The following is a 13993-nucleotide window of genomic DNA, read 5'->3' as shown; positions in this document are numbered from 1 at the left end:
TTTGCTTGTGGTACATGTACATCCCAAAGTGTGTTTGATGCTACTGCTGGTTTTGTTCCAAATACTTAAGTTTCCTTCTGTTTACTTGGTGGCCTGTTGCATCCACATAGATTTGTCTTTTTTCATGGTCCCAGGACCTTTAGCACGTAGTTTCAAGTTTCCTGTGCCTGGAAGAGAAGCACCTGTAGCAATGAGATCCCTTGTAAGTAGATGTTCTACTCAGTATCTCTCATGGCCTCTTCACTTCCTTTCCCTTTATCCCTATGGTCCAAGGTCTTCACCAACCACTCGTTATGAGGAAACACTTTTTGCATATTTCTTTTAAGATCCTACAGCCTTCTACAGGTATGCCAGAGCTGCAGCTTGTTGTCAGTTTTCTAAACATGCTGGAGCTTTCCCAACATCGTGCATGTACATATATCTTGCATTCTTCAAACACTGACTTACTCTGACCACTCTTGAGCAGGGCAGATTTGGCACTCTGGTGTTGGTGGGGCAGGATGGTCCAACTGGTAACCTGTGGCTGGGTCTGGTCCACAGAGTGGTTCACATTTTATTGCACTCTCCTGCAGCCTGCTGCTCTGACCACCACAGTCTTGTACTCTGCTCAAAAAGGCAATGGAGTTCTCCATGTACATGCTGTGCTCTTGGGTTCAAGTTTCTAAGCGAAGTTGCTGAACACTTCAGAAGACCAAGGCAGACAAAAGGACTTAAAAGTGCAGTCATTAAATAAAACCATGACATCTCTTTGGTCTTGTCAGTCTTCCTACATACTGTCATTTAGCTGTGTAGGAGGTCCCAAAGCTCAGTGTCACCAGTGAAAAGGCACCACACCCCCCCACACCCCTTTTTCTTACTATCAGTAAGAAAGATTTACTGTAATGTAAAGTAAAACCTTCAGAAATTACTATTTTACCTTAGTGATCAGTATCCTAAACCTTCATTAAATCATTGTGACAATCCAAGGATGTCCTGATTGTGGGAGGAAGTATCTGAAAGGAGTTTTAAAGTACAAGGTGGCAAGTAGCCAGACACATCAGTATCTATATGATACTCATCAGTAGATATCTTCAGTGTTGCTATAAAACTTTGCATCCTCTGTAGCCACCCTAGAGGCTTTGGAAAAAAGTGGGAGTCAAATCCTGAAACCCAGTAAAACCTGAAAGGACACACTGATAAGGAGTTAGGGTAACCAGACCTCCATCACAAACCACATCCTCCAGAAGCTGCTTCAATTTGTTTTGCTCTTGGGCGAGTGGGATGAGGGGAAGCATTTGCTGCCTTTTAAAATTTTCATGATATTCATTTCCCAAAGTTTGTGTGGATTACCCTGAAGAGGGTACAAGCTGGATTACCCTGAAGAAACAGATCAATGGTGAAACTAAGGGAGTCAGATGATGGCTCTCCTTTGAAGCTATCAGGAAAAAGAATAATGACAAATCCCAAAGAAGCTCACATCTTCCCCAGATAAATGGGTTTAATGCATGCAGCCTTTGCAGGAGCAGGAGAGAAACATGCCAAGTTAACAAAACCAAAACTGGTGGATTTGATAAGTTTTACTTGGAGCTGCAAGTGAAATGGTAGATGTAAAGGAAACTGGTTTTTTGATTTTGTTTTTTGGTTGGTTGGTTGTTTTTTAATTAAACTAAACTGGAACAAGCATCATAATTGCTAATGGGTGTTCACAGGACCAGACTGGATCTTGCCAAATATGCAGGAAGCTTCTTCCTGGAATGCACCTACAGCAAGTAGCACGTCCTACAAATTTGGACCCACTGGTCTCAAGGAACTAGCATAGATATAGCATGAAAGGTTCACATCTGCTGTAGTCAAATACTGAACACATGCAGTAACCAGGTGCATACACTTTTGATATGTATTTATATGAGTACATAGATAAGAATACATATGTATTTACATATTTATACTTGTAAATATACAAATGAAATATATTTCATATTATGTAATATAATTTGTGTGGTATACAGAATGCTTTGCGTGAGTTTTATCTGAAAAAGTTTTCAATGAAATAAAGAATTTTTGAAGAACCATAACAGTCTGAACAAAATGTAGCCCACTGTCTTTAAAAAAAACACAAACACACCACTTTTAATGTGTCCTATCACTTTAATCTCATGTTTTGAATTTTAAGGGGGTTTTCATATATTTGGAGACAATTTTTCATTAGTTCATGCCATAATATGAGTAATGTAAACTGTGTGTGTCACTCATGCAAGCAATGAATGTCTGCCTAACCACTGGACTAGTCTATGGCATTTTTAAACTTTTATGTTCATTAGCATGAATAATAAAGACCACTGAGCACTGATGGAAATATTTTTATTGTTTTCTGACGTGGATATCAGTTTATAGTAATAAAAGTTTGAAATGCTGACAAATCATGTACTACTCACACTGAATGGCGAAACTGTGACATGTAATGAAACTATGAATAAACATTTATTACGTGGTATTCATAAATTCAAAGAGAATTGGTTAGGAATATTATAAAAATTTTGTCCTTTTAATAATTTATAATTTAAGTAATTCATAGCTGTATTGGGTTGACCCTGAGTTGATGGACAGTCTTTAAGACCAATTACGCTTCTCACAATTTACATATTTAAACTGCACAGAAAGGCGGGACTTCCCCTTTTGGTCGGAGCTCGCTTGCTGGGAGGTGGGGGCAGCTCGGAGCCTCCCGGCCCCACCGGGCCGGGGCCACTGCCCCTTTCCCCCTTTCCCAACGCTGTGGCACGGACCCTGGGTGGCTGGGGGGGACTGTCCCAGAGCCACAGGCAGCTAAAACCAGCCATGGACTGCTCACAGCTAAAACCAGCCATGGACTGCTCACAGCTAAACCCATCCAGCGCGGCTTCTGGGGACCGGCGGGTCCCTCTCCTCTCCATGCGGAGCCGGCGGAGTCAACGGGAGCCGGCAGAACCTCCTGTCTGCAGCCAGCACACTTCGTGCTGAACTGAAGAAGACACCACGCAGCCAGCAGCACAAAGGGAGCGAGGCTTTCCCCACCGTAAAGGCCGAACAAGAACACCCTTCAGCATGGCGGCGTCAGAGTCAGAGAGAAAGAGAAGTGAGTCCCGTGGGACGGAGCTGGAAATGGCGACGGGAGAAAAGAGGGCGGTGCCGCGATTCTGGCGCGCAGCTTAAAAGAAACCTTCTTGCATGCCGTGGTAAGAAACTGTAATACCACAAACTGTTTGTCTCTTTAATCCATTTGAAGAACATGGGGGGATGGAGTATCTTCGTGTGCCTGTGAAGATTGTGAAGAGTGCCGATGCCAGGCTATATAGTAGTAAGAGGCTGTTAGAGACTTGTGGCGAAGAAGAGCCTTTGTGTGCAGGCCAAAAGAACTTATCCTTAAAAAGATGAATAACCCCATGTGATGGCCCATGTTTTGCAGTGTGAAGGAACTGTGAGATTTTTCATGGGAGAGATGTTCTACACACAGCAGATTGTTTGTTTCCGGGCGGATCTGCTGTTGGTGGCAGTTTGGGAACCACGTGCAACTGAAGGAAAAACCCTTTTTTCCCTTAAGCATAAGAGAGAGACTTTTCAAGAACTGGAACACTGACTAACATCCCATGTTCTGTTATCCCTTGTGTGAGCTAGGTAAAAGGAGAGAAGTGCTGGGGGGGGGGGGGGGGGGGATTTGCTTTAATTTTGTTTTGTTGTTGTCTCTTTACTTTTAATTCTATTAGTAATAAAACTCTTTCATTGTACTGCAACTGTTTAAGGTTTGTGCCTGCTTTGCTTTTCTCCTAATTCTTATCTCACAGAAGGAAAATAAGTAAGTAATGAATATTTTGAACCAAAACCACTACATTTAATTGGTGTTTCTGCCTGGTTTCGAACTCAACCTGCTACAATAGCAGTGAATGGTGTAACTTCTATGGCCATTTAATGACAACAGAAAAGATACTTTTCAAAAATTTCAGAACTTAATATTTTTATAGGAGATGGAAGCAGATTGTGAAATGACCCATGACAATAATGCTCTGCTTCAAGGACCTCCACATAGGTTATGAAGACACTTCCTGTCAAACTAAATACTAAAATTCTCTTGTTAAATTTGTTTGCCCAAATTTGATGTTAAAGAACAAATAGCCAGAGAATATGGCAAGCTTCTTTATATTTACAACTCATTATTTAGTATTTTGGAAGTACTGGATCTTTATAAAAGCATTCATACTGAAGTTGAGATACATCACTTACAAATGTCTTCAGAGGAAGAACAATATGTCACAAATAGGTGAGGCCATTTAATATTTGTTTACATATGCACTCAGTTTATGCAAGAATTCAACAACTTATTTTTAGTTGACCGAAAAAGAATAAATTTATATTCTAATAATATGCAAGTCAAATGCCTTTAAATTACTCTATAAATATATCTATGCATATATGCATTTTTACTTTTGTGTCTGTACAAAAATAGACATATATTACATAAGTCAGGATATTGGCCACAATATAAAAGATGCTGAAAAAACTAGAGAAGGTATAGTTGGGAGTAAAAATACAAGAAGTATATAGCATGTGTGATCTGCTGTGACTTCTACTGTGCTTTTGCCTGAAGAGCTTACAGCTTTCAGCTAGAAGTAACCAAATTTTCCAACTCTTCAAGGCCTGACCATCCTTACTCCAGTCTTCCCAATGAGTTGCAAAACCTGCAGTAAAATGACATTTCATGTCACTCTTACAAAAGAACAGGAATGCCAGCCATGGTCTCCTGGCCAAATTCCAAATTAAATAATTACAATCTGTTTCCTCTGTTCCTCTCACTTCCCGCCAGTTGCAGCATGGGTTAGCAGAGCATCCTGCCCCACTCTTCACTTTCACACTCCGTATGGAGACATCTGCTCTGTCTTGTGCTGGAGGTGACTGCATTTACATGCTAGAAAGTAGGAGCCTCCCGAATCTGTTGTCAGTTTGTAGAATATTTGTGAGTGTTTCAGAATGAAAAGTGAAATTTAAATGTAAAATCAGTATCTTAAAGTTTCTTTAAGCATATGTCGACTCAAGTATAAGTGGATCTAAATCACCCCTTTTTTACTGACTTTGTTAAGTTTTATAAACATGTTTTAAAAGGCTTTTAAATCTTTGTGTATGATTTATTTGTATACTTGGAGAGATTTATTATGATCTGGAATTCATTAAATAGTGCTCAAATATTTGAATAGGCATTAAGGATGTCTACAAGGTTGAGCGTAGAAAGCCATGAGCTGCAGAGATCAATGTTCTCCAAGCTTGGGCTGAAGTAGTTGCGCTTCTTCCAGAGCAAAACAGACTAACTTCTATTTAACTCAAATCTTGGGTAGACTGAGCTAGCGTCAGTCTGCTGTCAGGTGAATCCTAAGCGAGGGTTAAATACTTAGAAAGGCGAGATTCAGTGTTTGAACCATTAGACTGTACAAGTAGAACAAGTTCATCATCATTTATTTCCTGTATTTAAAAAAAAAAAAAAAGAGTTGCTTGCTTATATTCAGAAATTTCATAGACTGGTTTGGGTTGGAAGGAAACAGCACTAGGCAGAAACACTTTCCACTTGACCAGGTTGCTGAAAGCCCCATCCAACCTGGCCTGGAACGCTTTGAGGGATGGGCCAGCCACAACTTCTCAGAGCAAACTGTTCCAGTGCCTCACCACCCTCACCATAAAGAATTTCTTCCTAATATCTGGTCTAAACCCATAGTTTCAGTTTAAAGCTGTACCCCCTGCTTCTATCACTACGTATCCTTGTAAACAGTCCCTTTCCAGTGCCTCTCCAATATACTTGTTTGAAAGAATCAACAAAGAACTGGCAATATTTGCTTTAAAGTATCTAATTACTTAAATGCACTTTTGGAGGATTTGACAGATAAAGAGAGGTTGAGAGAAATGGGACCCCATACCCTCGAGAAAAGAGGGCTCGGGAGGATATCATTAAAGTGTATAAACACCTGCTGGTATTCAGTGGATATTTTGGAAAGCTTCTCTTATAACACACCAAAACAGACTTGTGAGATAGCTGGACAGCTGAAATCAATGGATGTTTGCCAGACAAAGATGTGTTGAACCTTCTTAGAAAATTTAGTTTAGTTTAGTTTAGTTTGGTTTAGTTTAGTTTAGTTTAGTTTAGTGTGGGCAAATGCATATCAGGTATAGTGCTAATAATACCAGGCAAGTATGTTTACATTTTAGTTTAAATATTCAAAGCCTGCGTGTCTTCTTTCTGTAGACTATCTGGGGTTTGTCTACCCTTTTATATCCTTCAACAGGGATTAAGTTATGATGGTGCCTCTCACTGCATTATTATTTCATTGTATAGGAAATATAAAGCCCTGATCTCTCAAGCATTTCTTTTTCTGAATAGTTTTCCTATAACTTGATTAAATAAGATGAACCTAGTGCATCTTTTGGAGGGTGAGAAGCAAAGGCATGTCTTATTTGTAAGGCAACACTAGTGATAATGTATACACTCTCCTCCATTTTGTCCCATAAACAATTGTATGCATTTCAAGTGACGTTGAAGCAGTAATTCTGTTGTTCAGAAACCTTTGATTTTGTTGCACTTCTTGAAAAGCAAGAAGGAAGTTGTGGAACACACATCACATATATACAGATGTCAAGTACAGTTAATGAATATAAGGAGATGCATTCCTTAATAGCAATTAAACCGGAGGAGGGAACACACTGTCCACTCGATTAGTAATTGTCTCTTCAATGCTCCCTACTTGACAAGGCTTGTCAGTTCCTTTACCTCATTCATATCAATATACTTTTACATTACTCCTGAAAATATGCAGCACATTAAAGAACACCAGACTTCTATGTAAGACAGGATTATAGATTTTCAGCTGCAACTGCAGCGTAAGTACTTAAGATTGTGACATTTTGCTGTAATAGGCACCTGATAGATACTGACAAACTACTGCACAGTATTTGAAAGATATTAAAATCAAAGTTATCTCACACTGGAACTCTACAAAATATTTATCATACATATGAGTCTCCTTTCAGTGTGTCCCAGAATGAGATTTTTCTCTTTTTACAATCATAAAAACTTTAAATTATCTTTACACATTCATCTGATCTTTGCTTCTTGTAGCAACATATAGGACTCACCTTTACAAAGTTTCACACTGATGGTTACAAACCACCTTAGTGGTCTCTGATTCATCAAGACAGTTTTGAATTCCAGTACCATCTCCCAGTCTGCTCCCAGACTCTATTTCTTACTCAATTCTTTAAGTGTACACTGTGTATAAACAGCCCAAAAGTGCAGAACAGAACCACACGCACAAATGATTCTTGCAAAGTCTTACTTGAAATGATCTACCAGCTTGACAGAGGTAGCTCCTGCTTAAGAATGGTTTTAAAACAGTTTGAGTTCCAAACAACCTTAGCGTGATTACTTTTTAGATAAATATTCTTCAGGGTGTTCACGAGGACATTACATGAGAAAAGGTCAAGGAAAAGTTGAAGTCCAGCCTCTAAGCTAGCCCTTATTTCTATCTCATGTAAATCAAACACATCATTGCTCAAGCCACCATTGAATACACAGATCTCTTGAGCAGAGCCTTCTTTCTGTCCCTGTTCGTGCTGTATCCAGGTGATTCTGTGGTGCCTTCTGCTGAAGCTACCTTCCCACTCTGAGTTTGGGCAACATGGATTGTCACATAAAAGGAAGGAACGGAAACAATCCTGTGGCCACCATGACTATCCCAGCAAGACACTTCTTCTAAGGAGCTGTTTTCTGGGATATCCCTTCCTCTGAAGCAGAAGATAAGCAGAATTGGTGTCCTTGTCGTGGCTGCTACTTTGAGCACAGTCAGCTGGAGGTTCTGGGCCTGAAGAGATGGCTTCTTGTTTGTGTGCAAGGGAGAGGATCCTCAGTGCCGAACTGAATAGTATTCAAAGGATCTGTGGGAAGGGAAGGGAAGGGAAGGGAAGGGAAGGGAAGGGAAGGGAAGGGAAGGGAAGGGAAGGGAAGGGAAGGGAAGGGAAGGGAAGGGAAGGGAAGGGAAGGGAAGGGAAGGGAAGGGAAGGGAAGGGAAGGGAAGGGAAGGGAAGGGAAGGGAAGGGAAGGGAAGGGAAGGGAAGGGAAGGGAAGGGAAGGGAAGGGAAGGGAAGGGAAGGGAAGGGAAGGGAAGGGAAGGGAAGGGAAGGGAAGGGAAGGGAAGGGAAGGGAAGGGAAGGGAAGGGAAGGGAAGGGAAGGGAAGGGAAGGGAAGGGATCCATCCTCAACCTTCTCACCTATTTTTTGTGTAATTCCTATTTATTTTTCAGATTATTAAAGTGTTTCTGTGCTTGCATGTAGCGAGAATGCTATAATATTAATTGTGAGTTTTCATCATATATTTGTGTATTGACATTGTTGGTTTAGGGAAGCCTTTTTAGAAAGATGTTGTAAAGTTCCAAGTGACTACAAAATGTAGGAAACCCTTGTTAAAGGCAGAGTATATAATATACACCCCTAGCCCACACAGGTATCATGGAATCAGAGAATGTCTCTGGAAGATTCCAGGGATGAAACCCAGTAATACAAATAATTGCTTGTGTGTTGCAAATATTTATGTGGAGTAAATAAAGAGTAAGAGAGGTTCTGGTGCAATGACTTGCCTACTGACTGATACGATAAACAGTTACAAACAACTGTGAAAATGTCTCCATTAGATTTTTGTCATTTCACAGTTTTTCACAGAAGAGTTATTCATTTCCTCATCATCTATTTCCTCTTCTCAGTATGAATAATGTCACAATAAGTCCTCTGTTCAATGTTTCTCATTAAATGATGTAGGGACATCAGAGCCAAAAAACATCTAAGAAAACCAGGAATAATGTGTCATAATGTGGCTAATATGCAGAGGGAAGCAGACACCCTGTAATGTCTCAGCTATATCTGATGTCCGGATACATACAAGAGTTTAAAATACCACAATACAGGTTACAGTAATGACTTTACCTTCGTTAAAGAGAGAAGCGCTTTATTGTGACCATTTTTTTAGTACATGAAAACATACTTTCTTAGGGTCTATATTGAACTGTACATACATCAAACAGCTGCACAACTCTGGACTGCATAGAGCCAGCTCCACAAAGGGAAGCAGCATAGTCACATTACCACAGATGATTGACTGGCCCTTGTGCGTGACACGGTTAATTAGCCAGAGCTCATCACCAGAATAACACTGCTGTACTGCTTATCAGATCTAAGGTAGCATCATCCCTGGGTCATGCCATGCAGATAACCAGCTCTCTCAGAGCACATATGCATGCAGGCATAGAAAAAGAGCAGAAGGGCTCAAATAGACAGTCTGATCCCATCAGTGACAGAGTGCACAGGTCTCACAGGGTTATTTCTGCTTCACAATAAGTAAACTTGCCTTTAGAGACACACCCAATCTAGAGTAAAAAATTACCAGTGATACCACACTACTTCAGCGAGTGAATATAGCCATTAATTTAATGGATTGTTAAGAAAAAAGTGCCTTACTTTGTATTTGAGTTTTTAGCTTCACCTTTTTGACAGAGGAGATTGTCAGACCTCTGACTGCTGGACTGAACAGCTCTTTGCTATTTGTCCTGTTTTGTGTACTGTGACCAGTTATCCTTAAGTCATCATGTTGATAAGCTGAGATTACACTGCTGGAGACTTTCCAGGTCCTTAATATTCTCATGGCTTTTCGTTGACCCTTCTCCAAATTATTCACATCCATCATGAATTCTGAGCACTAGAACTGGACACTCTATTCCAGTAGCAATTGCTTCTCTGCCAAAAGTGGCAAGGCTGTAACCTTCCACTTCTTTCCAGCAGATACACCTACGGGTAGTATTTGCCTTTTTTTTCCCATGTGGTCTCAATAACATCCTCTTCAGAATCTCTATTTCACCGCAAAGTCCTTTCTCCTGTTTTTATGGCTTATGTTTCTATTCCTGTATGACAGATCTCCTATTTGGCTGTACAGAAATGTCTTTTTTTTTTCCTATTCTTGCTTACACAGTGTCCCTGGATACTCTTTTTTGCTGATCACTATCTTCTTAGAAATTTTTCACTCCTGTTATCTTGTGTCATCACCAAATTTTGTCAGACAGAATGCAATGTCTTTTTGGCCAGTTATTGGTAAAAATGCTCAATGACATAGAGCAAAAATTCTCCCCCTGGCACGTCATGGAAAACACAGTTAATCAAACAAGACACAGATACACTCTTATTTACAATTATATTTGGAGAGAAAGAGTTTTGCTTCATCATAATGTGTGCTACATTGACCTGTTTTTCTGCCGTGTATTAAAGAAAATCTCACACAGTACCCAGTCAAAACTCTACCAGAAGTTTCTCAGTTCTCCAACCAAACTTGGATCTTCACCCAAAATATTCGGTAACTTTGCCAAGATATATTTCTCTCAATTTTATTGACTGAAATTAATTATATTAATATATCTTAATATTTTTAATTTGTGTATGTATACTGATCCATTATTTGTCCTAGTACACTGCTCTGACTGCCAGACCTGCATTATTCAGCTCTGGGCTTTTATCCATTTTCTGTTCTAAAATAATGGCACAGTGTTAACTTCTCTGCAGTTCTCTGGAAATTCCAAGGCTTCTTGAAAAGCAACCAGAGGTTCTTTACACTAATCTCAACATTAATCTTGATAAGGGTTTGGTTGCAAGGTTACTGGAACTGCTAACTTAAAATCACATGATGTCTTGCACCTGCTAGCTATGCTTAGCACCACTGGAGGATATTAGATCAGCATCATCCAACAGGAAGACATAATTCTTTTTTCTCCCCAGTCCATATCAAGGAACTGAAGCACTTACGGAATGCTTCTGCCTTCTTTATGTCAGTCATTGCATTTCTGTTAGGGTCATCCTGCCTTTATTATTGTAAGTATTGGTTTTGTTTGGATCTACTCAGAAAATACTTTAACCCAGACGGTTACTCTTCCATTCTATAATCTTTTTCCATTAGTTTTTTTTATTTTCTGACTTCTATGCTGTTCAGTGACACCACTCATAAATATATCTCTGATACCACTCATAAATATGTCTTCTTTTTTATTATTTGTTCTGCTCTGCTTTCTTGTACATCAAAACTGCTTATTTTCTTAGATACAACACTGTTTTCTTTGGGATAGTGCAGCTTTTTCAACTTCTAGTTACACATTTCGAAGCAAGTCCTAGTTATTAATATTTCTTTTCATATTTTTTCTTCTAACTGGTGTGTGTATCACATTGAGTGATAAGAATCAGTACTGTGCATACAAATAAGAGATGCAGACTGAATAGCAAAGGCTGCTATGTTACAGTGGGGAAACGGCAACGTGTGTATCAGACAACGAGGCCCGGGGAAAAGAAATAGATATGGACCGATTCGTGGTAGATGTTTATTTCTCCAGCTGCATGGCCGGGATCTGCCCAGGAACTGTCCCAGTCACGGGACCCGAGGGTCCTTCTGCCCGCGCAGGGAACACAAACCAACCCATGGGAACGAGGCTGAGCAGGGGCAGGGAAACACCATGCCTCCCCCCCAGGGCCCATCTCCCAGGGCTACATGGCAGGGGAAGGGCCCCAACACTGCTGCTCTCAGACGAATCAGGCATCCTGCCGCTTCAGCTATCTGGCAATGGACCAGCACAGGTTTAAAGGGAGAAAACAATCTCAGAAAGATCTAGTTACCATTACCTTGTACAGAAAGCAGTGAAAGCATCCCCATCACCAGACAGCAGTACCACCCTAATGTCAGCAGGCAAAAGACATATAGGAAAGCTTTGCTATCACTGAAGAGTTAAACTCACATAGCACTCAACAGCTATATCTTCATAGCAGCATACCAAAGACCAGTGTCAGATATGAAAAAAAAAATCTATTTAAAGTTAGTTGCAGTCCTTGGTAGTCTTTTTAATAATATGTATTATTTGTGCACACTTAAAATGTGTTTTATATTTTTTTACATTTATTGCCTACTTTGAGGCAATGAGAGGAAGCAACAAAATAAAAAGAAAAATCCCTCATACAGTATTTGGTTTGCTTTTTCTCTGGCTGTGGTGAGTAGAAACTTTAGTGTGCGTCTTTGGACACAAATATGAAGGCTACAACTTACTCTGTTGTCTGATCCCAGGAAAGGGCAGAGTATCATTCCATTCTTTTTCTTGGCTCCACACATCTAGGCTGCCAGCACAAACACTTCCTGTAGCACCTCTGCAAACATGAATTCAACGGTTACAAATCCCAGTTGTTCTTTTGATGTGTGTGGTGGCTCTGGTGTGTGGCTGTGTGGTGTGTGGTGATGTGTGTGGCTCTGGTGTTCTTCCCGTTAGCCTTCCATGCCAACGTGCTTTCTCAGCATCAGCTTCATGGCAGAGCAGAGGCCAGGTGGAAATATACTCCCCTAACCTTAAACAGCAGCTTTTGTTAAACCTGAAATGTTTTACTTTAAAAAAACGATGTGCCTATACAGAAACTCTGAGATCCTTAGAACAGAATACCTCCAGTGTAAACTGTTACTGTCTACTACGATGATTTGGCAATCAGCTGATAAGAAAATGAAGAATAAACTGAAACATAGGCACTTACTCATCACTAAATAATAAATTTAGCAAACTAAAACCCTTCATATTTTCTCATAGATTAAATCCGTCAAATAATTTCATGTATTTAAAAAATAAAAAGCAATATGTTTTAGAAAAGTTATGTAATACATTTTCTTTTGTCTTTTTATAAGCCTCTTGTCTACATGCCAGTACTTCCAGTGATCCCTTCCACTTTTTTTCAGGATTTGTGGACACCCACTGCTTTCCTTTTGTCCACACACCCAGTCATTTTATTATAGAAGGCAATCAGACTCGGCTAGGCATGATTTACCCTTGATAAATCACATTCTTTTCCTCCACATACCTGGAAATGGTTTCCAGGAGGATTTGCTCTATAATTTCCCCACAGATTGAAGTGAGATTGACTGGTCTGTAGTCTCCCAGATCCTCTTCCTTGTGCTTTCTGGAGGTGTACATGGCATTTGTCTTTGTCACATCTCCAGGAACCTCCTGCACTCTCTACCACTTTTCAAAGACCATGCTGAAGAGCATCCCAATGCCACACAGCAGCTCCCTCAGCAATCTTTGATGCATTCTGTCCGTGGGGCTGGACAGAATGCATATGTCCGATTTGTTTAAGTGGTCTCTAATTCCAACACACCCTACTACAGGTAACATTTCTCTCACCCCAGACTCTGCCACAGAGATTTGGGAAGCTGGAAAGCAGACCTTGCCAGTAAGAACCAAGTCACTCAGACTTCACCATTAAGTCATCTGTCCTATTCAGCCGCAGATCAGTATTTTTGTTGGTTTTCCTTTTTCTCTCAATGTACTTATAGAAGTCCCTCTCATTGCCTTTCCTATCACTCATCAGTTTAAACTCCAGCCAGATTTGGGTTTTCATGACTTCACCCCTTCAAGCTCAAACTACAATTTCCATACTCCTTAGGTGATCCCCACTTCCATTTTCTGTGTATTTCCATTTTGTGTTTGAGCTCAGCCAGGAGTTCCCTGTTCAGCCAAGTTGGCTGCCTGCCACACCTGCTGTTTCCTGCACATCCGGATGGTTCTCTTGTGCTTTGAGGAGTTGTCCCTGGGGATCACTGCCCTGCCCTGCTCCTTTGAGTGAAGTCTTGCTGCGGAAGCCACTGCCAAAGGTTTCAGCATTTCTAAAATTCTGCAAGAAGAACAGTTTATATTAGGGTTTCCTAATCCACTTCAGACAAAGCAAACCAGGTAAACTGCTTAAACTAAAGAAATTAATCCGATCAATTTTTCCTGAAATTAGTTAAGAAGTACTCACAAATTGCTTTAGGGCTGGTTATAGGGCTGTAAATAACATTGAGGGGGTAACAAACAGCTGGAGGGAAACAGACCACTGAAACTTGGTGAATCTGTCTTCAAACCAGGCTCAAATGGGCAATACTTAGAGCAAAATTAGGAAAGGTTGATC

Source organism: Coloeus monedula (genome assembly GCF_965178545.1).
Source record: "Coloeus monedula genome assembly, chromosome: 3".
Lineage (NCBI taxonomy): Eukaryota > Metazoa > Chordata > Aves > Passeriformes > Corvidae > Coloeus > Coloeus monedula.
This window is presented reverse-complemented; position numbering follows the sequence as displayed.